At 38.0% G+C, this 27721-nt stretch overlaps 1 protein-coding gene across 2 annotated transcripts in view; it reads left to right on the top strand.

Annotated features, from left to right (window-relative positions):
- EcR (Ecdysone receptor) overlaps positions 1-27721 on the top strand; it is a 797280-nt gene that overhangs the window by 319929 nt on the left and 449630 nt on the right. The gene's annotated exons all lie outside the window — the stretch shown is intronic.

Below are 27721 nucleotides of genomic sequence, written 5' to 3'. Positions count from 1 at the left end.
GTACCAGTTGTTCTCTATAGAAGTGTAAACAAATCACTGACAAAGATTTTCGTTTTCCAACAATAGATGCGTGCTAGCGGCGCGCGAGGGGCGTACCAATTTACTTTTAGTCAGCCTTTACTTCATTTGATTCAACAAGTTTAAAATTTAGGCTTGTACTCGAAAAAAATGCACCATTTTTATCCGTGGGTAAAAATTGATGAAAATCTGGGTATAACTAGTTTGGAGTGAATTGTTTACATGTGCAAAATTTCATAACAATCGGTTCTGTGGTTATTGAGATGTCATCGAAACAAGAAGAAAATCGCCGGAGAATTTTGCGCGCCGTCATGGAAAATCCGACTGCGACCATGAGATGGATCGGAAGACAACTGGGAATCACCCATACAGCTGTGTCTCGGGTGGTAAAATCGTTTAAGGAGTCCCAAACGACCGAGCGGCGGGCTGGAAGTGGAAGAAAATCGAAGACAGCTGACCCTGTGAAGGCCCGGAAGGTGTTGGATTATTTCAAGCGTAATTCGAACCTTTCGATTTGCGACGCGGCTCTGAAGGCAAAGTGTTCCGCCTGGTTCGTTCAGCAAACCATGAAACGAGCTGGGCTTCGTGTATTCAAGGTCCGGAAGGCACCGAACCGGCGTGATTAACAAAACACGGTGGCCAAATCCCGCGCAAGGAAGCTGGTATCATCGAGAGTGGTTAACGAAACCGATGTGTGTGGTTATGGATGATGAAACCTACATCAAGGCAGACGCAAAGCAGATACCGGGGCCGGAGTTCTACGTTGCCAAATCACGGTTTGATGTTCCGAAAGACATAAGGAGGAAGAAAGTGGACAAATTCGCCAAAAAATACTTGCTCTGGCAGGCCATATGCCAATGCGGTAAACTGAGTAAACCGTACATCACAATGGGTACCATCAACAGCGCAATTTACCGCACCGAGTGCCTCCATAAGCGTTTGTTGCCCTTCCTGCGGACATTATTTTGGCCGGACCTGTCATCGTGCCATTACGCGCGATCGACGTTGGATTGGTACAGAGACAATAACGTTGTTTTTGTACCAAAAACCGCCAACCCCCCAAATTCACCAGAGATTCGTCCGGTGGAAAGATTTTGGGCCATAATGAAGGCCAAAGTTCGAAAATCGTCCAAGGTGTTTAAGAACGAGCTGGAGTTGAAGAAAGAATGGATGAAAGTGACCAAAAAGGTCGGCTCCACCATTGCTCAAAATGTAATGAGGGGTCTTAAGGGAAAGGTGCGGGCTTTCGGCGATGGAAAGGAAATTGAATAAAGTAATTATGCCGAAACATAATCCATATGTATTAGTTCATTCCCTGAAAGTTTCAAGAAAATCCGACTTAAATAAATTTTTGGCGAACACTTTTGTCTGGTGCGTTTTTTTTTTCGAGTACAGGCCTTATCCAATGAAGCCCGCCACTACGGTATAGGCTTTCATCTAAATTTTTAATTCTGCAATTAAAGCAAAATAAATACTTCGCCTTTTAACGCATAACTAACAAATTGACAGCTCTTCCTATGTGTAGACTAGACTAGACTAGACTAACAAATTGACAGCTCTTCCCATACTTAAGTTCCGTCTAGGGACACCAAGATGGTGATGTCCGCCATTTTGTTTTTGTTAAGGGTTCTAACCGGATTACGGTCAATCACCTTTTGATTTCTACCAACGTAATCGCTCCTCTATAAAATAGTTTCAGTGCTTCAAAATTGATGATATTTTGGATTTCTGTTCCATTTAGAATGGAGATTTTGAATATGGAATTACCTCAATACCCCTAAAGAACGCAACTCTTTATTTGTTCCAAATTCAAAATGAATTTAATTTAATTTTAATCTAGGGGTTCTAGCTACTACAGGAACTTACCAGCCTTAATTGTTATGATGGTTCTTTAATTTTGAAAAATATACCGGTTATTATACATCAACTGAACAAGCTTCCTTTTCTGAGCACATGGATTTTTTTTTTCGATCCCGTGGACTTCCTTCTCGATTCTTATAATCAAGATTTATAGCAAAATATTAACTTTCCTATTTGACACTCAACTAAACAAATTGACAGCTCACTTATTTAAAATAGTTCCAGTGCACCAAAACTGGTGAAATTTTGGATTTCGGTTCCATTTCTAATGCAGATTACGAATATGTATGTACCTCAATTCCGCTAAAAAACCAAACTGCAGAAAACTTTAAATCATTGAATAATTACAATTTGGTTGTTTATGGGTATTGTGGTAAATAAATATTCGTAATCTGCATTAAAAATGGGACCGAAATCCAAAAGTTCATCAAATGTTGGTGGACTGGAATTATTTTTAAAAAGTTCGATTACATTAACAAAAATCATCATCTTAGCGCCCCTCGGTGGGACTTTGTATGGCAGCGAGCTGTCAACTTGTTGGTTCTCTATTGTTCCCTCTTGATTTTGCGTCAAAAATTAAAAATTAATTAATTGAGATGAATGTCTATGGTAACGGTATGTTTTTCGAAATTAAACGTCCCAATTATTGTGAAAACATTTCCAAGGACTGCACCTTTTCGATCTCAATTTAACTTTCCATTATTTAAAATAGTTTAATTAGTAATACAAGGTCATTTGCTTATTAAGCAACTCTTCTTCGAGGAAAAAAATGCAACCCCGAATAAAAAAATAATCGATAAGTTCAATCTCCCTGGCGCGCACTTTTTCCTCCTCACCCTGAAAGTATGCAAACCCAAAGTCCCGAGCTCATTTCGCTCGCTCTCTCCGAACAGATCCACCGCCAACCTACTGCGACTCGAAAGAAAGACCAGAACGACCTCCCTAACCTACCGCCACCATCACGCGACCGACCGACCGACCGACCAACCGACGGAACCATGACCTATGACCCCGAAATTTGGCTTGTGTCTGTCAGTCAGTCACTGCGCATCAATTTTGCCTCCCCTCGCAAACCGCACACACACACACACACACCGTGCCTAACTTGACCAAGGAGCAATCGAATTACTGCCTGCCTGCCTAGGTTTGCTTTTCGCTGTGCGATTACTTTCTCCCCATCTAAGTAGGTTTCCGAGAAAATGTCCTTGCAACCCACAAACTTGATTCCCCGTTGCCACGTCGCCGCCTGCCGCGACAGCAATCGCGGTTGCCTAGCATCGCCTGGCATAACCTAACCTAACTCGACGTTCGTTCGGTGCTGACAGTGCCACCCACCGCGTGCAGTCACAGTGGCCAAAGTTCACTAACACCACTCGGCGCGGCGGCGGCTGGTTGCGCGGTTCCTGCCGATGGCGTCGTCTGAACATAACCTCAACCCCTATTTGTTGGGGGGGGGGAGGGGGCATCTAGGAGTCGTTGCACGCAGTTTTCCTTGAGCTTGATTTTCCGGCACGCTCTCACTCTCCCGCGCTCTCTCTCTCTCACACACAAACATAGACACCAAGGCGAGAGGAAATGCGACTCTCAGAGCGGAGAACCAAGGGCTTATGTACTGCGTAGTGTCTACCTTCAAGGGGCGCTCGCTCGCTGTGCTTCTCTTCGGTTGGGGCTGGCGCCATGCAGACAGAATTTGTTTCCGTTTTTTTACTCAAGTTTGGGAAACATTCACTTTTCGTCCTAGCCTTGGTAGCTATTTGCAAATATGTATGGAAAGGTTTCTGCTTTCGTAATAAAAAAAAATATGTGCACATAGAGCGAAAGCCCCTACATGTATGCAACCACACGTATCGTCGGTCGTTCGAACGGAAGGAAGGGGCTGGTATAATGACGGGCTGTATAGGTACTTTCTGATAAGTATATGCTTCGTGACTGGAAAAATAATTTCAGAATGATTGTTTTCTTTATTCTCCGTGGGTTGCCCTACGTTTTGCGTTGGGGATGGTCGTGAGAATGGAAAAGTTTCCGAGCTTTCGGTCGGAGAAAGTGGGTACAAGGGGGGGAGAGGAAAAGAGAAAGAAGGGAATATAGAATAAGTTTTGAAGCGTGACATAACAATACGTGCACTGGAACAAAGGATTTTCCGTTTTTGTTTGGCGATTGAATCTTGGGACAATAATTCTGGTGGGAAAATGTGTGCCGGGGACGTGCTGGGAAGGTTTTTGAATTATTGTAATTTTTCAATAAGCTAGGACAGAATTGATTATTTTTTCTTAAAGATATTTTTTGTAAATAAAATAAAAGGGTATTTGCAGATTTTTCGCTTGTTGAAAACGTATACTCCAAAGGATATGATCCAGACAAACTCTTCGAATGATCTTTCTGTCGAAGCATCGTCTTGGGTCCGGTCTGGGTCATTTGGTGGAATACTGATTAATTTCCTAAGATCTTCTCATGTGATTAAAAAAATTAAAAAAAAAGGGGAAATAGCTCTGATGTTGGCCTATGGATCTTAGATTGGGCCCATCGCTAAAAATTTGCTATTTATCAATTTTATCTAGATGAATGCGTCATTGGGACGGTAGTAATGGGTATGTTTGGTCGCTATTGAAAATTTAGTCGATTTCTGAATTTATGTATGGGTCCAAATTAGGGGCATTTAGGCCAACATTTTACATCCATTTCCCCTTCATCCCGAATATAAAATTTGATTTGAAATTAGAATTTTTTTTTTGTCAAATTCTAATGTCTTACCAAACTTTAAAAACAATATAAAAAATTTCCAAATTTTATGGCAAGTTCCAAGGAACTCTTTTTATGAAAAATATACATGGTAAAAAATCAGTAATTTTGAGTAAAAAGAAGTGGAATGGTAATGGATTGCAAACTTTTGAAGTATTGAAAGCTTTGGACACTTAACTTTTATTTTCCAAAATCGTAAAACAACAACTTTTGGTCAAAGTTTTAAATTTTTTTGTGTTTGAAAAAGCAATATTTAGTCATTTTTATTTGCTCAATCGGTAGATAATAGATATATTTGCAAGATATCGGGTGAGATCTTTCCTTTGTTGTTCTCTTAACATTAATTTAATTATTATATGAAACATTATATGCTGGGTACGGGAGGGACTACCAAGGCATACGATTGAGGTAAAATAGATGGGAGAGTAGAAGTTGATACTCTTTAACATTTCGCGAATATAGGGCGGGCTCTTCTCCCCACTCTTTGGGTTTATCCTCCTGTTGGATGGCCTGCCTTTTGACCGGTTGTATGATCCTGCTGTCGGAAAGAAATTTTCATTTATCCCGCGATTGCACGTGGGCGATGTGGCCCACGGATTTACCCAAACCATTTTTGACCTTTCATACAATGGAATGCTGAGTAAAATTAGAGGTCATTAAACTTGATCAAGTCGAAAAGTGAGGATACTCCACAGCAGCGTTGGCAAAATCAACAATCAAATTATATTTTTTCGCTCTCATACTATCTGATATTGGAACAAAATATCATGCTTGATATTGATTTTACAAGCTCCTTTGATGTTCCGAGACTATTCACAACGTGCAAAAATCAAGCGGAGAGTTAACTAGACACAAAAATCATTCCGTTGCACATCGTTTTCTTAGAAAGAGAAAGTGTAGTATGCTATCTCTTTTTACTGTTCACCGATGGCAGACACGAAGTGACTGCTGTCAGCCGTTATGGAAGTTTCGGTTGCGTTCGGGTGTAAAGCAAAAATCATTAAACTCAATCTCACCACAGTTTGTTGAGATTTGCCGCTGGTGAGTTTTGTTAGTTTGATATTCCGAGCTGTGATATCACAGCTTTCAAAATCAACCGCAGCTGTAGGCTTGTTGATTTTTGTCTACGAAAATCAAGCGTGATCTTGGACATGGGTGAGATTTGATTTTTTGATATTTTCCCAACACTGCTCCACAGTCTACCGACATTTGTGCCTTGCTACAGTGAGTGGATGTTCCATACATATCAATTTCTTAACTTTTTGTGTGCAATATTCTTGTAAGCTACAGTAAGCGATTTTAAAGCTTTTGGGCTTCGATTTTTATCTGTTTTAAAGTGTCCAAAATTCCATAATCCGCGGGAAAATTGACTATTATCAAGCGGAAATTGAAGAAGGCTAGCAAGCAGACTCGGGATTATGTTGGATCAAACACTGGTTATTTGATCATTTCTTTTAAACTCAAATGGACGCTTGAAATCGACAACAACTTTAAAAATGATCTAACTGGTCTTCCATATTTAGCACTGATGGCTGGTTGTCGTTAGAGAGCCTCAAATAGCCTCTCAATCTAATAGTACGTTCAGACTACAGAGTTATAACATGTTATAACGGTTATCAAATAATTGCAACACAGAAATCACCATCAAGATAGCGCTATAATATGTTAAAACTCTGTAGTCTGAACAAGGCATAAGAGTCGCGACCCACCGGTGGGTCGCGGGCTGCTCTCAGGTGGCTTGCTGAATTTAAGATGGTTTAAAAATTTCGGCCAAAATTTAACCGTATTAAAAATTATTTTGGAATAATCCAAATTGATTTACAATTAAAAAAAAATGATCAAGTCTTATTTTCCAATGCTACAGAGCCCACGCCAACTGACGAATCGATTTTATTTTTCTCTCTCCGAATGGCAATGAACCAAGTTTGTGCTAGAATTTCCAATTTTCGCTTTTTTATAACGGGTGTTCACTAAAAAATGAGAATGATTTCAGTGCCGTCCAGCGCTCTTGTGAGAGCATCGCGACTAAGTTGCGTCGTACGGCTGACCAGGGCCCCTTCTCCAATATTCATTAACTTTTTTTTAAATGAATAAACATTATGTTTTTAATAAAAAAATACTGAATTCGTTGAAAAAAAAAAATTGTTTACTAGCCATATGACTGAAAAAATTCTCATTTTTTATTGAACACCCGTTAATCTATTGAATAAACCAAAAATTCCGCGCTTTTTTTTGTTCGAAAATGCGTAATTTTGTCATCAGAAAACGATGCGTTTCCGTGATGGGAAAAAGGGTTTCCCTAACACAGTCGCCGAATATTGATACCAAGCATGTAATACAACGTCAAATGTACGGTCGTGTCTTGGGTATAACCTCTTACTTTTTGGTATTAAAGTTTTAAACAGTTTTTTTTTTATAATTTTTTGAAAACAAAAATGTATATATTTTCAGGGTATGTTTTTTCTGAAAAGCAAATCCAGTTTCCAACAACTTTATTGCAGACGTTTTTTTATAATATGAGCCATTTTCGTGCTATGATTTATTGAAAAGTAACGAATACACCATTTTAAAAAACGGATATTTTCCGATCAGAAAAAAACTAAACTCTTGTATATTTTCCCTAATAAACAAATACCATAAACGAACTGCATCCCGGATGGGTAAACTATCCCACAAATGGTTAGGATGATCCCCGAACACGTCGTTAAGCTCTCTTTTAAGGTTATTTTTATTAGGGTTTTCATAAGAATAATATACCAAATGGACTGAGATTTCGCCCATTTGTCATTGAAATGAAAAAAACTTTTATTTGGTTTCTATTTTATTACAATACGTTAATTGTAATAAAATTGAAACCAAGTAAATGTTCTTTATTCCAATGACAAATGGGCAAAATCTCAGCCCATTTGGTATATTATCCTTAAAAATATAGTTAAATGCGTTAATGATCACCCAGAATGAAGAGTTATGTCTGTTTGTCTGTGGTACTACTAAAATGGCTCAAACTTCCGACACACTTACTCAATCAAGCTCAAAGCTATTCTGAATAACTTTAAATATTGTATCAAATTTTAAATGAAATATTGTAGTCAAAATTTCAGGGATTTTAATGCACGCTGTGAAAAACATTCTCGGAGAAAAGACAACGTCATAAAAATGGCTTTATAAAGGGTTGAATCCAGTTTGGAAAGTTTGGGCCATGTTGTCATATTTGGACTATCTTTGGCTTGTTTTGGGATATTTTGTTTATTTTATTTTTTTAACATTTTTGGTGCAATGTTTGGCGTTTTTTGGGCCATTTTCACAACTTTGTTCTTCATTTATTGAGTTTTCGAGTCATTTCGAAGTTTTAAATCCAGTTTGGATGTTCTACGGAATTTTAAAACCATTGTTGACACCCGTTTTAACGTTTTTTTTTTTGGGAAATTTGTCATTATTTTGCCATTTGTGGAGCATTCTTCATTTTTTTTATCAGATTATCTTGTATATTTGAAAACCAGTTTGGAAAGTATGTGCCATTTTGAAATTTTTAGACCATTTTTGGCACGTTTTTGGATTTTTTTAAAAACATTTTTGGTACAATTATGTAGCAATTCCATTAAAAAAAGTTATAGTGAGTCTCAGAATTTCGTGAAAATTGGTATATATCTTCCTTATCAAAAAATATTATACTCGTATTTTTTATTCCGCTTTTAAGGTGACCATTTCCATGTTAGGGTGGCCTCCGACATCGCTAATTTTTTATGTTATGTAAAACTAAATGACATTTCATTTGAAAAAATTAAAATAAGGAGTTGTTGAAGACCATGAAGAGCTATTTTGAAATTGTGTGACCATATTTGGCGATTTTCGATGATATGTTTGAACGTTTTCAGGTCATTTTAAAATATTAAAACCAGTTTGGATAGTCTAGATATGTGTATTTAAAACATTGTTGACACATTTTTGGCGAGCCGGCGCTGATGGTGTAATGGTAAGCGTGACTGCTTTCTCTCCCCAATGGGTATGGGTTCAATCCCAGCCGAGGTCGGTGGGATTTTTCTGAGGCATAAAAATCTCTGGTCACGGCTTCCTTCGGAAGGGAAGTAAAGCCGTTGATCCATGTGTGTTGAATGGGTGCGATATCCTACACAGGTAGGAAGCTGCCCCCTGCACTTTCGATTGCTGTCAATGGATGGCAATCGATGTCCGTCGGTGATTGGCACTAGATTGCGGAACATAGACCGACGTTAAATAAAGGAATGACCTTTTTGGCGTTTTGAGGTCCATTTTCACATTTGTTGACCTTTTTTGGGAATTTTTAATTTTTTTTAAAGATTTTATTTTATATATAAAGTCAGTTTGGAAAGTCTATGCTTTTTTTTCATTTTTGGATCCTTTATTGGTGTATTTTTTTTTTCTTCAAAAGCATTTTTGGCGTTTTTTGGTCCATTTTAAAATTATATGGGCCTTTTTTGCTGATTTGGGGTCATTTTGAAATTGTAATGTCAGTTAGGAAAGTCTAGGTAATTTTGACAATATTGTAGAGCAATTCCCTACGAATTCGCAAATCTCGGTTCATTTTTGTATTTTTTGATTTGGATTAAAATTTGCAGAAACGTTCCTTATGACCGACAACGCCATTTTTCATCTTCATATCGCCATTTTGAATCCAGCCTTTTTTTTTTGAAAGGGCATATAGAAAAATATCAAGCTTATCTTCAGAAAAATTTTACTCGAAAACTGTTTGCCCGATCGGTTTGATGTCTTGGGCAATATTGCAGATATAGATGAGACTATTTGAAAAAAAAAAATATGCACTCTAAAAAAAATTACCCATCATTTCTCCATCTTGACCTATAGTGCAATAGATGGCATTTTTTGTCCCATAAAACATATCAACAAATAAAAAAATATAAAAAATCCTTTACTAAGAAAAATTGTTTTTAAGATTTTATTTGAAATTAAAAAAAAAGTTGTGTAATTTTTTTTTTAGAGTGCATTTTTTTCCAAATAGTCTCATCCATTGTCTGCAATATTGCCGAAGACTCAAAATGGTGATATGAAGATCGAAATTGGCATAGTCGGTCATAAGGAACGTTTCTGCAAAATTTCAACCTAATCAAAAAATACAAAAATAACCCGATTTGCGAATTCGTAGGGAATTGCTCTGTATCATTAGTGGATTTTTTTATTAAAGAGATTTTCAGCGGCCATTGGTGGCGTTTTTTAGACCATTTCAAATCATTTGTGGCCTTCTTGTTTGCCATTTTTGGTGTTTTTAGGTCGTTTAGAAATTTATAAGCCTGTTTGGACCAGTTTTCGTAGCGTTTTTTCATGTATCGCGCCTTATTAGCGTTTTCAGGCCATTTTTAAGTTTTCAAGGCATTATGGAATTTTAGTGTCAGTTTGGAAAATCATTATGGCATTTTTTCCCATTATTTGTGGTTTTTTTTTACCATTGTTGGTATATACAGCTAGTTGCTGGAAAGCCCATTTTTACAATTTTAAACCGTTTTCGTCATTATGATTTTTTCAAAAAAAAAAAATTCTCGTTTTTAGGCCATTTTTACATCGTTTTATCATATTGTCATTTTTGCGTTTTCTGGCCATAATGGCGAGTTTTGGGACATTTTAAATTTTTCGTTCGTCATTTTTTGCCCCTTTGAGGTCATTTTGAAATTTTAAATCCAGTTTTGATAGTCTTGGTAATTTCATTAATTTTTTTATTTTATATTATTTTTAGCCGTTTTCGATCGGTTTTGGGAAATTTAGTTTTGTTTTAAGAATTTTTGGTGCACTTTTTTGGCGTTTTTTGAGCAATTTTTAAATTTGTTTACCATATTTGGCGGTTTTCGTTCATCATTTTTGGCATTGTGCAGATCATTTTGAAATTATAAAGCCAGTTTGGATAGTCTATGTAATATTTAAAGCATTTTCGATACCAGCTTTGGCGTTTTTTGACAATTATTTGTTATTTTTGTTTGTTTGTTTTCGGACCATTTTCGAGCCAGTTAGGTTTATTATTTTAGTACCATTGTTGGCGTTTTTTTGGAGCATGTTAATATTTCTTTAACTAAGTTTTTTGTTAGTAATTTTTATAGTTTGATTGATCATTCTTTTATTTTTCATGTCATTCTGAAATATAAATACCATTTTGGATATTGTAGATAATTTTGGCTCTTTAGTTTTATTTGAAACTATTTTAACACCATTTTTGATGGTTTTTGGGCCATTTTGACATTTATTTTACCATGTTTGGTTGTTTTGTTCGTCATTTTCGATGTAAACGTCATTTTTTTTTTAAATTTTATAGCCTGTTTTGATAGTCCAGATAATTTTTAAATAGTTTTTGACACCGATTTGGATAGTCTAGGTAATTTTATAAACATTTTTAGAACAAGATGAGCCGTTTTCTGAGCCATTTTTATTTATTTTAGTGAATTTTAGCAATTGGCTAGTTCTTCACTTTGCAGGAAACACATCATTGGCTTAAGGCCTGCCTTGGGAAAATACACAGCTTGACATTACAGTGTTTTGGTTGAAAGACATTTAAAATTTGGAAGACACAGAAAAACAAACTAGACAATTGACATAGAGTTAGCTTACTGACTAATCCGAACAAGGCAAGGCTCCACCGTGGCGGTGCCCCCATCAGGAAGGAGATCAGGGTAGCCAGGATGGAAAGTACGTCGCCCAGTATGTCGCCAATATTCCACTAACAGGCCGTAGTATTGCCACACGAGCTCGTACTTCGGACACACGCAGAGGATGTGCTCGACGGTGGCTGGAATATTACAGACGACGCAGGTCTTGCGAAAAGCTCCTCCGCCGAAATCCTGTGAGAGCCGGGTGTGACCTGTGCGAAGCCTGGAAGGTGACTCGTTGCTCCTTCAGGTTCCCAAGGTCCTTCCATGGACGCGTGCTATCCTTGATCTTCCTTAGAAGTGGTCCTTGGTTTGCCAACGATTCTTCTTGCCACCTAGCCTGCATGGAGGTTTAAATCCCATAGCTTGACGTCCGGAAGTGGAACTACATCGGTGTACCTGGTACCCGATGGTCCCGCCTCGGCGTCGGAGTTTCCAGTGATGCCACAATGCCCCGGAACCCAGGCGAACACTGTGTTTGCCATATCTGATGATCCCCTGAATCCACGGATGAGTGGGTATGTTGGACCGGAGAGCATAGATTCCGCTGTGTGAATCTGTAAGGATTAGGACTGGTCGGTCGCATGGTGTGGTTGCTGCTTCGAATATCGCCGATGTATTTCTCAACCAGTTTTGGCACAGTTAAGATTGTCTTGCCCATTTTGACATTTTTGGACCATTTCTGTCGTGTTTTGAGGCATTTTTTGAACAATGTTTTGCCTTTTAGGTCATTTGGATAATTTTTGACCATATTTGGTGATTTTTGTCGTTTTCTGGTAATTCTAAAATTTCAAAACCAGGTTAAATAGGCTAGGTAGTTTTGACAATTTGCGTGTTTTGAGTCATTTTCATATTTTGTTAATCATTTCTGACACCATTTTTGGCGTTTTTGGGCCATTTTGGCATATTTCAACAATTTGTCGTTTTTATTTTTATTTTATTTTTGACAGTTTATTTTTTATTTTTTTTGTGGTTTGCAGACTAATTTGGAAATTTAAAAGCATTTTATAAAGTTTAGGTAATTTTGATTGATTTTTTTTATACGTCTGTGGGTGAAAGCGTAACGAGCGTCACTACACTCGTTTCTAATTTCCATAGGGAATTGAGGTTTCCCGAATCCAGTAGATGAAAGGGATAGCTGTCAACTCGCATAGATAGATTGATGGGCACTTTCAAGGGGAATGATTGAGCGAAATAGAAAGGAAAACACTGTTGGATTGTGCGACTCAGTACGTTGTTTATATTAAAAATTTGATTTGATGTATACAAAATTGATTATTATAGATTTCAAATGCATTTGATCACACTAGAATTTGTTGTGAGAAAATTAATAATTATAAATATGAATTACAGACTAAACCTTACGAGCTATTTCAGGTTATGACAAACACTGATAATTTGTTATCACTTAAAATCGTAAGTAAATTATGCTACATGCCTTATGAACAAGTTTCACTAAAAACAAAATTGATGATGAAATACTTAAGATAAGATAATTTTGACGTTGCAAGTTGGGTCAGACTCGACAATACTAGTTAGTCGTTTTGATACTACTTATGCATTTCGATGATTTTTTTCGGTGATTTCGGATCATTTTTGCACATTCAAAGCCGCTAAATGCTGATTCTATTTTTTAACTTGTTTATTAATATTTGTACTTGCTCTTTTTTGGAATTTTTATGCTTACCCCATTCTGCTCTTGGGTTTCAAACAATCATGTAGTTTGAAGACTTTTTGCATTTTAATGCCCTTTTTTGAGATGTTCAGGCCATATTTGAACAGTTCAACGCCAACTGACAAATCGATTTTATTTTTTCGTCTCCGAATTCCATGAAGCTTTGTATAATTGTTCACTAGGCAATTAACCAAGTTTGTGCCAAAATTCGGTCATTTTTAATTTTTTTCTATAATAGACGCATTTCGCGCCACATCGTATTCGAAGTTGGCAGCACCCTCTCAGATTTCAATGAAACTTTGATGTGTGAAGCTTGACTTGACTTGAGAAGGGTCAAACCTTTTTTTTTGCCTATTTTTTTTTCAAAAAAAAAAGAATATATGGAAAAATGAAAACTCCTACAAAAATGTGTTGCATGGATGACTTTTATAAAATCGTCCAAATTATCAAAAAAAAAAAAAAAAAAATATTGAAAAAAAATCGATTTTTAAAATTTGAAGTCGATTTAAAAAAAATGGCCATGTTTGATTTGGATGAAACTTTGTCTCAAGATAGGTAATTATGTTTACTACCAACCGTCCATATATCGCGAGATGAGCACTTTAAAATTAAACAAAATTTCTAACAAAAACTTTTTCATGTCTGAACTGATTTTTTTTTAATTTGCGATTTGTATGCATGCAAAAGTGCTTATTTAGTCAAAGTCAACACATCCAGAAAATTACATTCAACGGCGCCGGTGGTGTAGTGGTAAGCGTGATTACCTCTCACCCCAGCAGGCCTGGGTTCAATCCCAGTCGGCGCCGCCGGGAAGTTCTGAGACATAACATCTCTGATCACGCCTTCCTTCGGATGGCAAGTAAAGCCGTTGGTCCCCGGTTCATGAGTTGATGGGTCGATAGGTAGGGTCCAGGTGTGGGAGCTGCCTTCCTGGCACGTCGGTAGCATTGGTGCTCAGCACGGAAAACAAGATCGACGGAAAAAAACAAACCAAAGGAAAAAAAAAAAAAAAAAAAAATACATTGAAATTTGAGAGGGTGTTGCCAGCTTCCATTCGATTTGGCGCGAAATGCGTCAAATGGATACAGTATGGACACTTTAAAATTTACCATGAAGTTTTCAGTATTGCTTATAATACAGTTAGCATGGTTTTCTAATTATTTTTTTTTTACGTAGGACTACGTCTGTGATTTCTAAATGGGGGTAAATTTTGTGAAAACCGAAAATGGAACATGTAACAAAATTATGAATGATTTTGAACACTAATAACTCAGCTGCCGCTGGACCAATTTCAATAATTTTATCAGCAATCGATCAGAAATATGTCTAAGCATCAATAGCAATGCTTCTGACTGATGATTTTCAACAGGAAACTATTGAAAAAGTGGAAATCTGGTAATGTGGTCACTGTTTTTATGAAATAAACGTTCTTCCCAAACCCAGTCATCATAATCGAGTACCACTTGGTTGCACATCATTCTGCTTTAACCTGAAAAGATTTAAAAGAGCGTTGCTGTCTAGCCTCACCTTATTTTCCCTTCCGAGGGCGTGGTGAGCAGGCAGCAGAAGCAGGAATAGCAGCAGTAGGAAGGTGGTGGCAGTTTAGGTAGTCCATTATTCTACCTATCAAGCAACAATGACTGGTCGTGGCAAAGGAGGAAAAGGTCATGTGATTTTGATCGATTCTCTCAATCTTTCATTAAGTACTCGTTAATTGCCCTTTACTCTCGCTTTACTTTGAAGGATTGTAGTATTCTCTGTATATTCCAATTGGTACAGTGTTTACACTCCGCGTTGGATAGAGTTAATATTTGAGTGAATCAAGTGTTTATTGAGAAATTCTGTAAAAACCTTCAAAATGTCTCAACACATGGCTGCAAAATATCTCCGCGATTATCGGAAGCGCGTGAGAGACCAGGAGGCTGGGAAACCGGCGAAATATACGCGGTCCGTTGCTGAACGCGTTCGATTGTGTCGAGCCAACAAGAAAGCGGCCAAAGGTAATCCTAATTTTAGGATTTATTCAATACCCGCCCAATTAAAAAATTTGAATAATGAATTGTTCATTTTGGAGTTAAGTTTCTAACACACAATAGTTGGGTAAAGAAGAATTGCATTATAACACACCATCGACTGGAAATGCTCTCGCAACGTGGGGCTTTAGGTAGTGATGAAAACGTCGCTAGAACTATTCCACAGCCGCAGTCAGTTTATGAGCAAAAGAAGAACGCACATTTTTTGCCTGTAGACTTGGAGACATACTTCAAGTCTCCGCGTACATCGTACGGGTTAGGCAAAAGATGTGCGTCTAACTTAAAAAAAACTGTCGCATTAATGGCCCTTCGCTCATTTTCAACTTCTATTCAATTTTCATACTGCCGTACTCTAACGGAACTATCCACCTACCCTCTTCTAAAGATCATTCTCTAGCTAATAAATCATCACACTAAAGCTTCATGTTAGCATTTCCAACCAACTCTGAAAATCGCTAACTTCACGTATAAAGTAACATAAAAACACTTTGAATATTTATTCTGTTATTAATATATTAGTGAATGGAGCATCAAAAACAATCTTGTAGCTCTACGTCAACAATGCGGTCGTGCTTTGGACACAGCCCTTAATTTTTTAAAGATGTTTTGCGTGTTACTTGGGGAGTCGTGTAAGTGCAATTTCCGAATATCATCCATCGTCATTTGAGCAACAAATCTACTTTTTCTATAATAAACCCAAACGACACTCACCGCCGAGGCGGTAGCTCCCATTTTTTTCCCTCGCGAGAAAACACCCGCAGCGCTCGGGGGAGTGGGAAAAATCGAAAACCAGAGACACATAGCGAGAGCACCCTCTTCACGCAAACCTCCGTCATTGCCATTGCTTCAGGAGCCAGCAGATATAGATAACCAACAACGAACGACTGATCGTGAATAAAAGTGTAGGTGGATGGATGGATGGGTGGTTGATTATTTTCCGCTTCGTATTGTAGGGCTGTCGTTTGCTATATATGGATATATTGGTTGGTAGGTTGGTAGGTGGTTTGCTGTGAGGGTGGCTTTACCGAAAAACAAGTTGGGGTAGGTTTTTCCCTCGCAGAAGACGTACTAGACTGGTTTTGGGTGATTGGCAATTTTTAAAAACGGTTATTGGTAGCAACATTACCATATGTGTACCATACAAGGTATGGTAATGTATGGTAATTATCATGAGTTTGTGAAGTGAAGAATACGGGCAAAATCTCTTTTGCTCAGGATGATGAATGCTATCTTCCTGGATTTTTCCTGAATAGTTCATAATGAAATATTAACTTTGGGAGTTAATGAAAAGAAAGTATCGTTTTTCTTGAAGTTTAAAAAAAAATTGTTTTAGTTTTGCAAGACTAATTTAAAAAAAATAGTGCATTTATTCCGAGTGAACCAGCCTACCAGACATGAGAGGAAATGGCAATAGGAGGGGGGACGCTCGGGAAGGTCCTTTATGTGTTCAAAGTACTGCATTGACCTAGATTTCCATGTACTCACATTTCGGTGTAGGTAAATAAAGAGCGACGACGATGGAATCGTTGTCGTCCTCGACGCTTGTTGGTTGCGACGCTTGGCTGGCTGGCTGGCACTGAAGATGATACGGGGACTACCACAACACACAAAAGGATGAGATGGTACTTTTTTATCTTGTCTCCATTCTGCTGAACTGCTTGGCGCGTTGGGGGATAAATATTTTATGTGCTATTAGGGATTGCTATTCAGGGAATGTTCTGGCTGGTGTCTTCTTTCCCTTTAGCAGCAGCTCTTTGAAAACCGGGGGGAAACAAGAATGTATACTTTCTTTTGAGTTGGCTCATAAAATCGATATTACGACACTTGAGATGCTGTGGTAATATTGCCACCAAGGTGACCGGGTGAAGTTTCACTGGGGTAGAAGTACCACATGTTCAAATCAATCTGATTTCACCAATCAGTGTCTAGCAGTGATAGAACATGTTCGGAGTTATTAGATTAGATTTGAAACATTGATTTTGAAGGGGTTGAATTACAGTTCAAACGACAAATTAGGTAGCGTTGGTGATTAGTGTCAAAACGGACGGCACTGGCAGAGCCTCTCATTATGTACTTCCAACTGCTACGGTCTGGAGGGAATCGATCTGTGCTACTCACAGAAAACAGAATTGCACCATGCACTTGCACTTGGGGCTTGCGTTTAATCCAATTTCGTTCACGGGCGCACTCTCGTAAGCACAGAACTAGCCGGGTTTTGTCAGTCTTCATTTGAAGTGTCAAACATGACACTTTATTGGATTTTCATGACGTCATTTTAATAGCAATCATTATAAGGAAATGGAACTTAAAATATCACATTCAAATGCACTAGAGTAAAATACAATCTGAGATTAATTAAATTTAGCTACTAAGAATGTTCAAAATTTCAAATTTATTCAACTTTAATTTATAAAAATAATTTCGGAATATTATCAAATGGCATCCTTTGTACAGTTTAAGGGAAGAATTTCGAAATTCCTATGTAATTCTTATGCTTTTAACAGATTTTTTTTTTTACTATTTTAGATTTTATTTCAGTGTGTATTTTATTCTGAAAAGGCAGTTAAAAATATCGAATACGCCATTTTGAAAAATTAGATATGAGTTAAAATGGTCGAATTTCAGCACAAACTTGTTTCATTGCTCCTAGCTAACAATTATGCGAAGTTTCATGGAATTCTGAGAGGTACAACCTGAAATTTGTTAATATTTTTGCTATTTGGCGTGGATTTAGCCAAATAGCGAGAAAATTTACGACTTTCTGATTTTACCTCACAGAATTCCATGAAACAAGTTTGTGCTGGAATTAGGCCGTTTTGATTTACACCTAATTTTCCAAAATGGCGTATTCGATTTTTTAATTAAAAAATACACACTGAAAAGAAAAGCTAAAAATTTTGCTGGATTTAAATTCTAGTCAAATTTCAATGATCAAGACATGCATAAATTGAAAAATTTCACAGAATGATATGCAAGACTTATATTTCCAAACAATATAGGATTTGGCAACACCAAGGCTGCGGAGTCCGATCTAAATCGACTGACTCTGACTCCGATTCGAACAAATTACAATACAAATGTACTTCAACGAATTTCGCTTGAATAACTGTTTAAGAAACAACAGTTAATTTAAGCAATAATGTTCATTGGGAAATGGTTTGGGGATTGAATGGTTTTTTTAAAGAAAATTCGGATATTTTCCAAAGAGATCCCTGTTCACGAATTCAAATGCTTGCTATTTGAAAAAAATAAATTAAATAAAAAAATTGAATATCAATACAGTGAATCGTGTTACGTATTTTGGAAATCCAGGAGACTACGTTTGAGTTACATGTGCTAAAATTTCAATGCTTGGAGAATAAATTGACTATTTTTTGTAATGTGAACAAATTTGAAGAGATCCATGTTTGCTGATGACACAAATGTTTTTCTGGTGTAAATTCTACGCTTAAGGGAAAGTTTACCGCGTCGAAACAAAAACTACAAGAGACAGCCAGGGGTTGTACGCAATGGTGACGTAGGACTACGTGGTCTTATATAATAAATCTTATTGGTTAACTGCAGCAGGAGCTTGTGTTTTGTGTAGAGCTACTGATTCCGATCAATAGCGGTGCGGCTTCTTCCTCCTTCTATGGATGCTCATTTGGGCTGCTTGCGGGGAGCCTTTCGTTGTGTACTGGAGAACACCACCACTCACCACGCGGTGAATGAACACTGTTTGATGAGACCGGATGGAATTCAACTTTGAAATCTGTGTTAGGGAAATCGCTTTTCGCAGGCAATTCGTGATAACTTTTAATTATCATAACAACAGTTGCACATTCATGCAATTTTCAATAGTGACATTTTGAAAAATGATAAAGTCTTAAATTTAACAGATTCGTAGAAAAAATTCCTATCGATTGGCGTATTAAGAATTGAAATCTATCATCTTTGGATCAAAATCAGACCACTTTCATGCCGTGACCGACTACCAGTTTTTGAAATTGCACCCCCAATGTTGCCTCAAGAATTTAGTATGTTAGATTTAAACAAACATGTCTAGATAGAGGTGGAATTAGGCGTAACAGCCTTTCTAAAGAATTACTTCTCTCGATGATTTTTTAAGAATTCAAGGCACGCCCACGCAAACCAACATTACCGTCGGGTAGGGGAAGTCTTTGTCTGATGGTAATGTGTATTTACGTGGGTGAATTTTGACTTCTAAGACATCATCGAAAGAAGTTATTATTTACAAAAGCTGTAACTCCTTAATTCCAGCTCTATCTTGATATGGAAACTGACATCCGTTTGACGATCTTGACAAATGTCCAAAAAATACTGTTTTAAAAATTTATGGTGGCCCTGAAAAGGACCGTTTTGTCGTGATGGTTGAGCAATGCTGAGCTATTAGGGTGTTAAACACAGATGAGGCTGGTGAGGTGTATGTTGTTTGAAATGAGGGTGACGTGCTTGCCATAGATTACCCACAGCGACTCACGAAGAGCTACTGATTCCGATCAATAGCGGTGTGGCTTCTTCCTCCTTCTATGGATGCTCATATGGGCTACAGCTCGCTGCTTGCAGGCAGCCTTTCGTTGTGTACTGGAGAACAATGTTCAACGCCACGCGTCGAAAGCACTGCTTTTGTTGCTGCTGCTGATGATGATGTCAACGACCGGACACCACCACACACGGTGATTGGAACTGAATCCGATCAGCGGTTGAGGCCAGCCTTGATAGCTAGCTGCTTGCGGGGAGCCTTTCGTTGTGTTCTGAAGAACACCACCACTCACCACGCGGTAATTGAATAAACACCGTTTTGGTGAGACCGGATGGAATTCAACTTTGAAATCTGTGTTAGGGAAATCGCATTTCGCAGGAAATCGGTGATAATTTTAACTATCATAACAACAGTTGTACATTCATGCAATTTTCAATAGTGATATTGTGAATAATGATAAAGTCCTAAATTTAACAGATGCGTAGACATATTTCTGATCGATTGGTTATACAATGATTGAAATTGGTTCAGGGACAGCTGAGTTATTAACGTTCAAAATCTTTCATAATTTTGTTACATGTTCCATTTCTGGTTTCACAAAGTGTACCCAGGCTTCCAAAAAGTACAGCCTCCTCGCGAAAGTTGGTTTATACCTGAATTGACTGTTGCTTTGTGTGCGTTACTACCGCTTGCTACCGTACGTTCAGATCTGAATTCGAAGTGTATTGGCAACAGCGCACGCACCAACGAATGAAAGCTGTATTAGAACAGTCGCATCTATACCCGCTTTGCTAAAATCATCGTGCTTGGAACGTAGTGAACCGAATGGGCTGTATTTATACATTCCTTTATGACCAGGTTCTCAATGTTCCTGTCGTCATAACAGCCTTCACAAACCGACGACATCCCTCAGCTTACCCAAGTGGCTGTCACGAAAAGGCTGTCACGAGACATTATATACAATTCAAGAACAACATGTGAAAAGGGCATACAAGCTTTTTGTAAACAAACATTCTTATGCCCTTTTCTCGCCACCCATATGACACCAACGGAAACCATCAACATCGCCGGATAGGGGAAGGTTTCCCCTTCCCGATGATGTTGTTAGTTTGCGTGGGCGACCCTCGGTTGGCGAGAAGAGGGCCTACAAAGGTTTGTTTACAAAAAGCTTGTATGCCCTTTTCACATGTGGCTCTTGAATTGATATACGGCAGTAGAGTATGGAAGAAACCCAGAAAGAATGATCCCGAACAGATATGTCGGCCCGATGTCGGATCAATGTAAGGTCAATTTACGGTCGACGTCGGCCAAATGTCGGGTCGATGTCGGGTCAATTATGTGTTTATGTCGGGTCAATGTCGGGCCAACATCGGGTTGGGGTTTGGTAGAAGTCAGGTTGGTGTCGGGTAGGCTTATATTTTTCGCCGGAGACCGCGCGTTTTTAAAATAATATCGGATGAAAATTTTGCAATGGGCAGCACGAACGTGATAGCAACCGAACGAGCTCCGGCGCCACACTGGTAGTGTAGTAGCAGTCTTACGACATACGAACAAAATTTCAAAGCCAGCAGCAAAGAATCGGCAGGAACGTTACGAATGACCATCCGAGGCTGTCATAGCCGAACGAACAAAATACATGACTAAGAACGAGCTGTCGTGTACTGCACAAGACGGCAACGTTGCATGTCGTATAACAGCCTCACTGTGGGCTGTCGCTTATAGCTCAATCTCAAGGCTGTCGTAGGAAAAAGAAAGCGACAGCCGTTGGAATACTGTCATGAGGCGGTACTTTTGGTATGCCTGAGTGTACCTCCATATAGAAATCATAGACGTTTTCCTACGTCAAAAAAAATCGGCACGATTTTATTTTTCTAAAAATAATGAGAAAACTATAAAAATTCCTAGAAATTCAGTTTTTTTCCTAAGATTCTTGAGAACATGTGAAATTTTTATCGATCTCATCTGAAAGATTTTCTCTAAAAAAATTTAAAAAATGTTATTTTTTTTTTGATTTTTGATATTTTTTCCATTATTTTTATAAAAATCAAAACGTTATTATTTGCTTCGGAGCGATGAACTTCCCCTTAAACATTCTTGTATTTCATAAGGCAATTGAATAATAATACATACTTTCAAAAATTCGCATTGTTCTATTGACTGACACTAAAATATAGCGCCTTTAAACCTTTAAATAGCCTCAATGGTCCCCAATATACAATTTTAAAAGAAAAATGTTTTTATTTTCTTACCATGATTACGGAAAAAAAATGTATTTTTGAATCGATTTTGAATGATTAACATTTTTGCTAAAATTCAGCCATTTTGGATATTCAAAATGGCGACCTTGACATTATGATAAAAAAAATATAGCATGAAAACGGCGTTTCTGATTGAAATGACGTCTGAGACAAAGTTTTTTTTTTATAATCTAGTTCGTTTATTTGGAAGGCTCAATCACGTTAGATTTACGGTGCCGAGCATTGTTCATTATTTGTAACAAAATTCACTTAATATATATATATATATATATATATATAGTGGGAGTTGGGCCGAATACTCGCGGCTTACTCGAGGTTAGAGGGGTACGTTGTCGAAGGATAGGATCAGGGAAGGAGCTTGAGGGTCAGGTTTCGTTGTCGCATAAGAGCGTTGTCGCCAGTATGAACGGTATTGCGGTTCTAGCTAGAGTTCGACCGGCTATGGTGACCAGTGGGCGACAATAAATCTGAGAAAAAGTTTATTTTTAGAAACAAATATAAAGAACCTAAATGTCTCAAAAACGACTCGTTTTTTGATGACAGAATAACGGATTTATTTTAGTTTATTCAATAGATAATAAAAGAGTAAAAATTAATTGAAGGAATTTCTTGTCCTGGAGAAAACCTTACCTTAATTTCGAATTTCTGATTAATTGACAAAATCAGGTCAGGTATTCGGTCATTGCGAGAATTGGTATGTACCACTTCAATACTGTTACGCATTTGACCACAAACGTTTGATTGCTGGGTACATAATCAAAGTGATTTGAGGTGATGTGGCTGACAGCAAGGCTAGCGAACGTTCAATGAATATTAACTCTTAACCAACAATAATTTATGGTTGAGTAATGCTGAACTATTAGGGTGTTCAGCACAGATGAGTCTGACGAGCTATATGTTATTTGGAACGAAGGTGTCGCGCTTGGCATAGATGGCCCACAGCGGCTCACGACGAGCTACTGAATCCGATCAGCAGCTTCTTCCTCCTTCTTTGGTGAATGGACGCTCATGTGGGCTGCAGCTCGCTGTTTGCGGGCAGCCTTTGGAATTCTATTTTGAAATCTTTGTTAGAGAAAGCACTCTTTGCAGGCAATCGGTGATAATTTTGATTGCCATTGAAACAGTTTGACATTTGTGTAATTTTCAATAGTTACCTGTCGAAAATTGATAAAATGTTAATTTTAGCAGATTTGTGGAAAAATTCCAATTGATTGGCTTGTTTAACAAAATCCATCCGCTATTGACAGAGTTATAAGTGGTCAAACCCTGACCACTTTTTGTAACGCGGTCGATTTTGGTTGTTTGAAATTGCATCCCCAATATGTTGCCAAAAGACGTAATCCTACGTCAAAAAAATCAGAACAGTTCAAATGAACGTGGTGTTCGTTCAGAACGTTGAGAGGTAGAGAAAATATTTCTCCAAAGAAATGCTTGAAATTAACACGGCTACAACTTTACTCAATAACATTTGTATTTATTTTCAAAAATTAAAAGCCAGGTTTTGAATATCAACTCTTTTAAGGCCACCCTAATATTTACAAAAGAAGGGACTTTTCCGACTTAAACACTCTTCACCATAGACACCAAAAGTCTCAATATTATAACAAAAGCTCTAGGACTACTATTGCAGCTAAATTCCCATTCTGGACTTGGACCACTGTGCAATAGTCATAGCATGTTGATTGTTTCATATATTTTGCCTATTCAAAATTTCGCATTTTTCTAGTTATGACAACGTTATGAAAAAACCAAAATTTAACAAAGTTGTGATCATCAGGACCCATCAAAGTCACTTTCAATCGAAAATCGTCAAGCGATAACGAAGCTGTCAACCGTTCACTTTCAATTCAAACTCATTCTGTCTTCTCTTCGAGCAGATCCCCTTCAACATCAACAGAACTACTTTCTATCAGTTTTCATGCTGTTTGTTTTGGCTCGACTCGTGTTCATTCTGTCTTTCATTGTAAAAAGGAACTTACTTTCGTTTTGAAGCGAAACTGTTCGATCCACCTTCGCGCAGGTTTTCTGACTTTTGTTGATTGTTCACTCATTTAAGCGCATGTGCACGTAGATGGTTTGTTTACCCCTCAATATGTGTATTTTTTAATCGGGGTGACGTCTAGAAGCCGGAAATCGATATCCGATGCCATTTTGAAGTCCAAGATGGCGGCTTTCGGTTCAAGAAAATGTGGAAAATACTGTCAAATACTAGAGCTGCACCGAATAGAGCTATTTGGTCTGGTATTCGCTGTTTACATGCGAAGTTTCGCTAATATTCGACCATTTTCTTACAAATGAGTGGTCGACACAACGATTGAGTGAAATTTTGTTAGCTTAACGCTTGATATTCGGCCGAATACTATGGGTATTCTTGGAAACGGGATGACGTCTAGAGAATGAAATCAATATCAGACGCCATACAAAATGGCGGCTTCCGATTAAAAAAAAAAGAAGTGGGAAATACTGTCAACTACCCATCAATATGGGTATTTTTTTTTTAATCGGTGTGACCTGTAGAGGTCGAAAATCGATATCCAACGACATTTTGAAATCCAAGATGGCGGCTTCCGATTTCAGAAAAAGTGGGAAATACTGTCAAATGCCTATCAATATAAGTATTTTTGAAAGCAGATTGACGTCTAGAAGCCGGAAATCGTTGATTTTTAAAAAATAAAATGCGGAAATACCACCGACAAACCCACATGAATGATCAAACAAATATTAAATAAATTTCTGATCAAAGCACAAACTGACATCTGCCGCCGTGTTCGTGGAATATATTTATCCTAGCCACGAACACGCGTACGACATTTATGAGTTGGTTCGTGTCTAATCTATTACGGACAAATTATTTTTAACTAGATAAAACATTTCTATGGTTTTGACCAGTGTTGGGAAAATATTTAAAAATCAAATCTCACCAACGCCCAAGATCACGCTTGATTTTCGTAGACAAAAATCAACAAGCAAACAACTGCGGTTGATTTTGCAAGCTGTGATATCGCAGCTCGGAATATCAAGCTAACAAAACTCACCAACTGCAAATCACACCAAACTGTGGTGAGATTGAGTTTAATGATTTTTGCTTTACACCCGATTGCAGCCGAAACTTCCATAACGGCTTGCAGCAGTCCCTTCGCGTCTCCCATCGGTGATGATTAAAAAGAGATAGCAAACTATGCTTTCGCTTTCTAAGAAAACGATGTGTTGTGTGATTCCAATATTTTTGTGTCGAGCCATCTTTCAGCTTGATTTTCGCACGTTGTGAATAGTTTCGCAATATCAAAGGAGCTTGTAAAATCAATATCAAGCATGATATTTTGTTCCAATATCACGCGTGATATTGAGAGCGCATGAGAGCGGAAAAATATCAATTGATTTCTGATTTTGCCAACACTGGTTTTGACAGACGGGATCGCTGTACATTTGAATCAGCCGTTATGGATTCTTGATCAAGAGTTAAGTTTAAGTTTCAAGTCGGTTTGTCGGTGTCAAATGTCCATCAATAAAGGTATTTTTGGAAGCATATTGACGTCTAGAGGCCGGAAATCGTTGATTTTTTAAATAGAAGTGGGAAATACTTATGCCGACCCATCCATATGGGTATTTTTGGAATCGGTATGACGTCTAGAGAATGACAATCGATATTCGGCGCCATTTTGAAATCTAAGATGGCAGCCACCGATATAATAAAAGGTGGAAAATATTAATTTCCATTTAATTCCACTACCTTATTTGCATATCCTTGACAGATACGCGTATTTCGTCTACTATATGCAGACTTCTTCAGTGTTAAAATACTGAATACTAAAAAAATACCCATCAATATGGGTATTTTTGCAATCGGGGTAGCTAAAGAATGGAACAAAGATATGCGACGCCATTTTTTAATCCAAGATGGTGGCTTCCAGTTTAAGAAAAAGTGAGAAATACTGTTATATACCCATCACTATGATAATTTTTGGAATCGAGATGACGTCTAGAGAATAAAAAATGATATCTGACGCCATTTTGAAATCCATGAGGGCGGCACCAGAGATATTTTTTTTTATGAATCAGGTTAACGTCTCGAAGCTGGAAATCGATATCGCCATTTTGAAATCCGAAGCGACGGCTTCCGATTTGGGAAATAGTATCAAATAACATGGATATTTTCAGAACGGAGATGACCCGTAGAGGCCTGAAATCGATGTCAGACGCCATCTTACAATCCCAAATGGCGATTTCTGGTTTCAGAACATGTGGGAAATACTGTCAAATACCCATCAATGTGGGTATTTTCAAAATCCCACTAACGTCTAGCGGCCAGAAACCGACGTTTGACGGCATTTTAAAATCTTATTCATAACAAGAGTAAAATACTGTCAAATACCGATCAATGCGAGCATTTTTGAAATCGAGGTGACATCGGAGGCCGGAAATCAATGTCTGACGCCATCTTGAAATTCAAGATGGTGGCTTCCGATTTCTGCAGAAGTGTTAAATACCTTGCAAATGGCGTCGGATATCGATTTTCGTCATCCACGCGTCGTTCTTGTTTCGAAAATACCCAGATCTTAGAGTATTTGACATTTTTCGTGAAACGTCAAGTATCGATATTCGGCATCTACGCGTTGTCCCCTTTCTGTAGGGTATTTGACACTTCTGAAAACCAATGGCCACTAAATTGGATTCCAAAATGGCGTCGAGTGGTGATTTTCAGCTTCTACGCGTCGTCCCCGTTCCAAAAATACCCATATTGTAGGGTATTTGACACAATTGCTGAAACTTGATGGCCGCCATATTGGATTCCAAAATGGCGTTGGATATCGAATTTCGGCATCTACGCGTTGTTCCCGTTCCGAAAATACCCATATCTTAGCGTATTTGACACATTTTTGAAAACCGATGGCCGCCATCTTGGATTCCAAATTGACGTCGAATATCGATTTTTGGCATCATCGTTCTGAAAATACCCATATTGTAGAATATTTGTGGCTTTCCTGAGCCCGATGACCACCATCTTAGACTCCAGAATGGCCTCGTTAGTTTAATTATCGTTTAATATAAAATAATATTTTATTACCAAATACAATCCGGATGCCATCCCCATCGGCAACCCATATTAACTATCTGGATCAGGGCGTCACAATATCAGCTTCAATCGACCAAATCGATGCGACGAAGAGACTGCTGGCTTTCTTTTTCTGTTAAAGTCGAACAGCTTCGCAGCATTCTAGAACCTCAGTCGGCGTGCACAAACAAATGTTCAATCGCTTGTCTCTCTTTCTCCCGTCGCTCCATTGGTCTTCCTTTCAAGCTTCGGTGAAACGGATGAGCGAAAGAGCGCTCGACTTTGATAGTTTTCTCTTTCATGAAACACATCAACAGAGTTTTCATGACGTATATGACGGAAAATGAAATAACAGATTTAAAGCATTTCTCACGTGAAATCACGTGAAGATTACACGTAATATGTTTAATTTATCTTCCATCCATATATTTATCTAAAAAAAATGATCAAAAACGGGACATAACGCATTTTAAACAAATTGAAAGATCGGTGATAGAATGTTCGTGAAAGGGGATTGAAAGCCATAATGAGGTTCGTTTAACTAGAAAATCGACGTTAGTTACATTGAAAGCGATGAGCAAAACAACGACGAGAAGTTCCACAGCCAGCGTTTCCTTCTAAGCGTGCTTCTTTTTCACTATCATTTCTTGCTGATAGTCTAGCTAGGCGTTATAGAAATGAATCGTCGAACACGTATGTATGAGAGAAAAAAAACACGAGTTCATTTTAGAGTTTCGAAAATGTAGAGCCCTGATCTGGATACTGTATTTTGATGCCTGATGACGAGACGCGTGACATGTCGAATGAGCCTCGAATTGAAGTGGAAGTGGAAAAATCGAAGGAAGCAGTTTTCGAGTCAGTTATTGCGTCAATTGAAACAAGTCTTTGCTTCAAATGAAATGAACGGATGCACTTGACGAATGAAACAAGCAATAGTCATGTCATGTTTGACAGGAAAAGTGTTCATCGTGACTCG

This window comes from Ochlerotatus camptorhynchus, unplaced genomic scaffold, assembly GCF_037179485.1.
Source record: "Ochlerotatus camptorhynchus isolate MF236.1 unplaced genomic scaffold, CSIRO-AGI_Acam_v1.1 ptg000434l, whole genome shotgun sequence".
NCBI classification, from domain to species: Eukaryota; Metazoa; Arthropoda; class Insecta; order Diptera; family Culicidae; genus Ochlerotatus; species Ochlerotatus camptorhynchus.
Note: the sequence above shows the minus strand (reverse complement) of the source record. Positions and strands in the feature narration are given on the sequence as shown.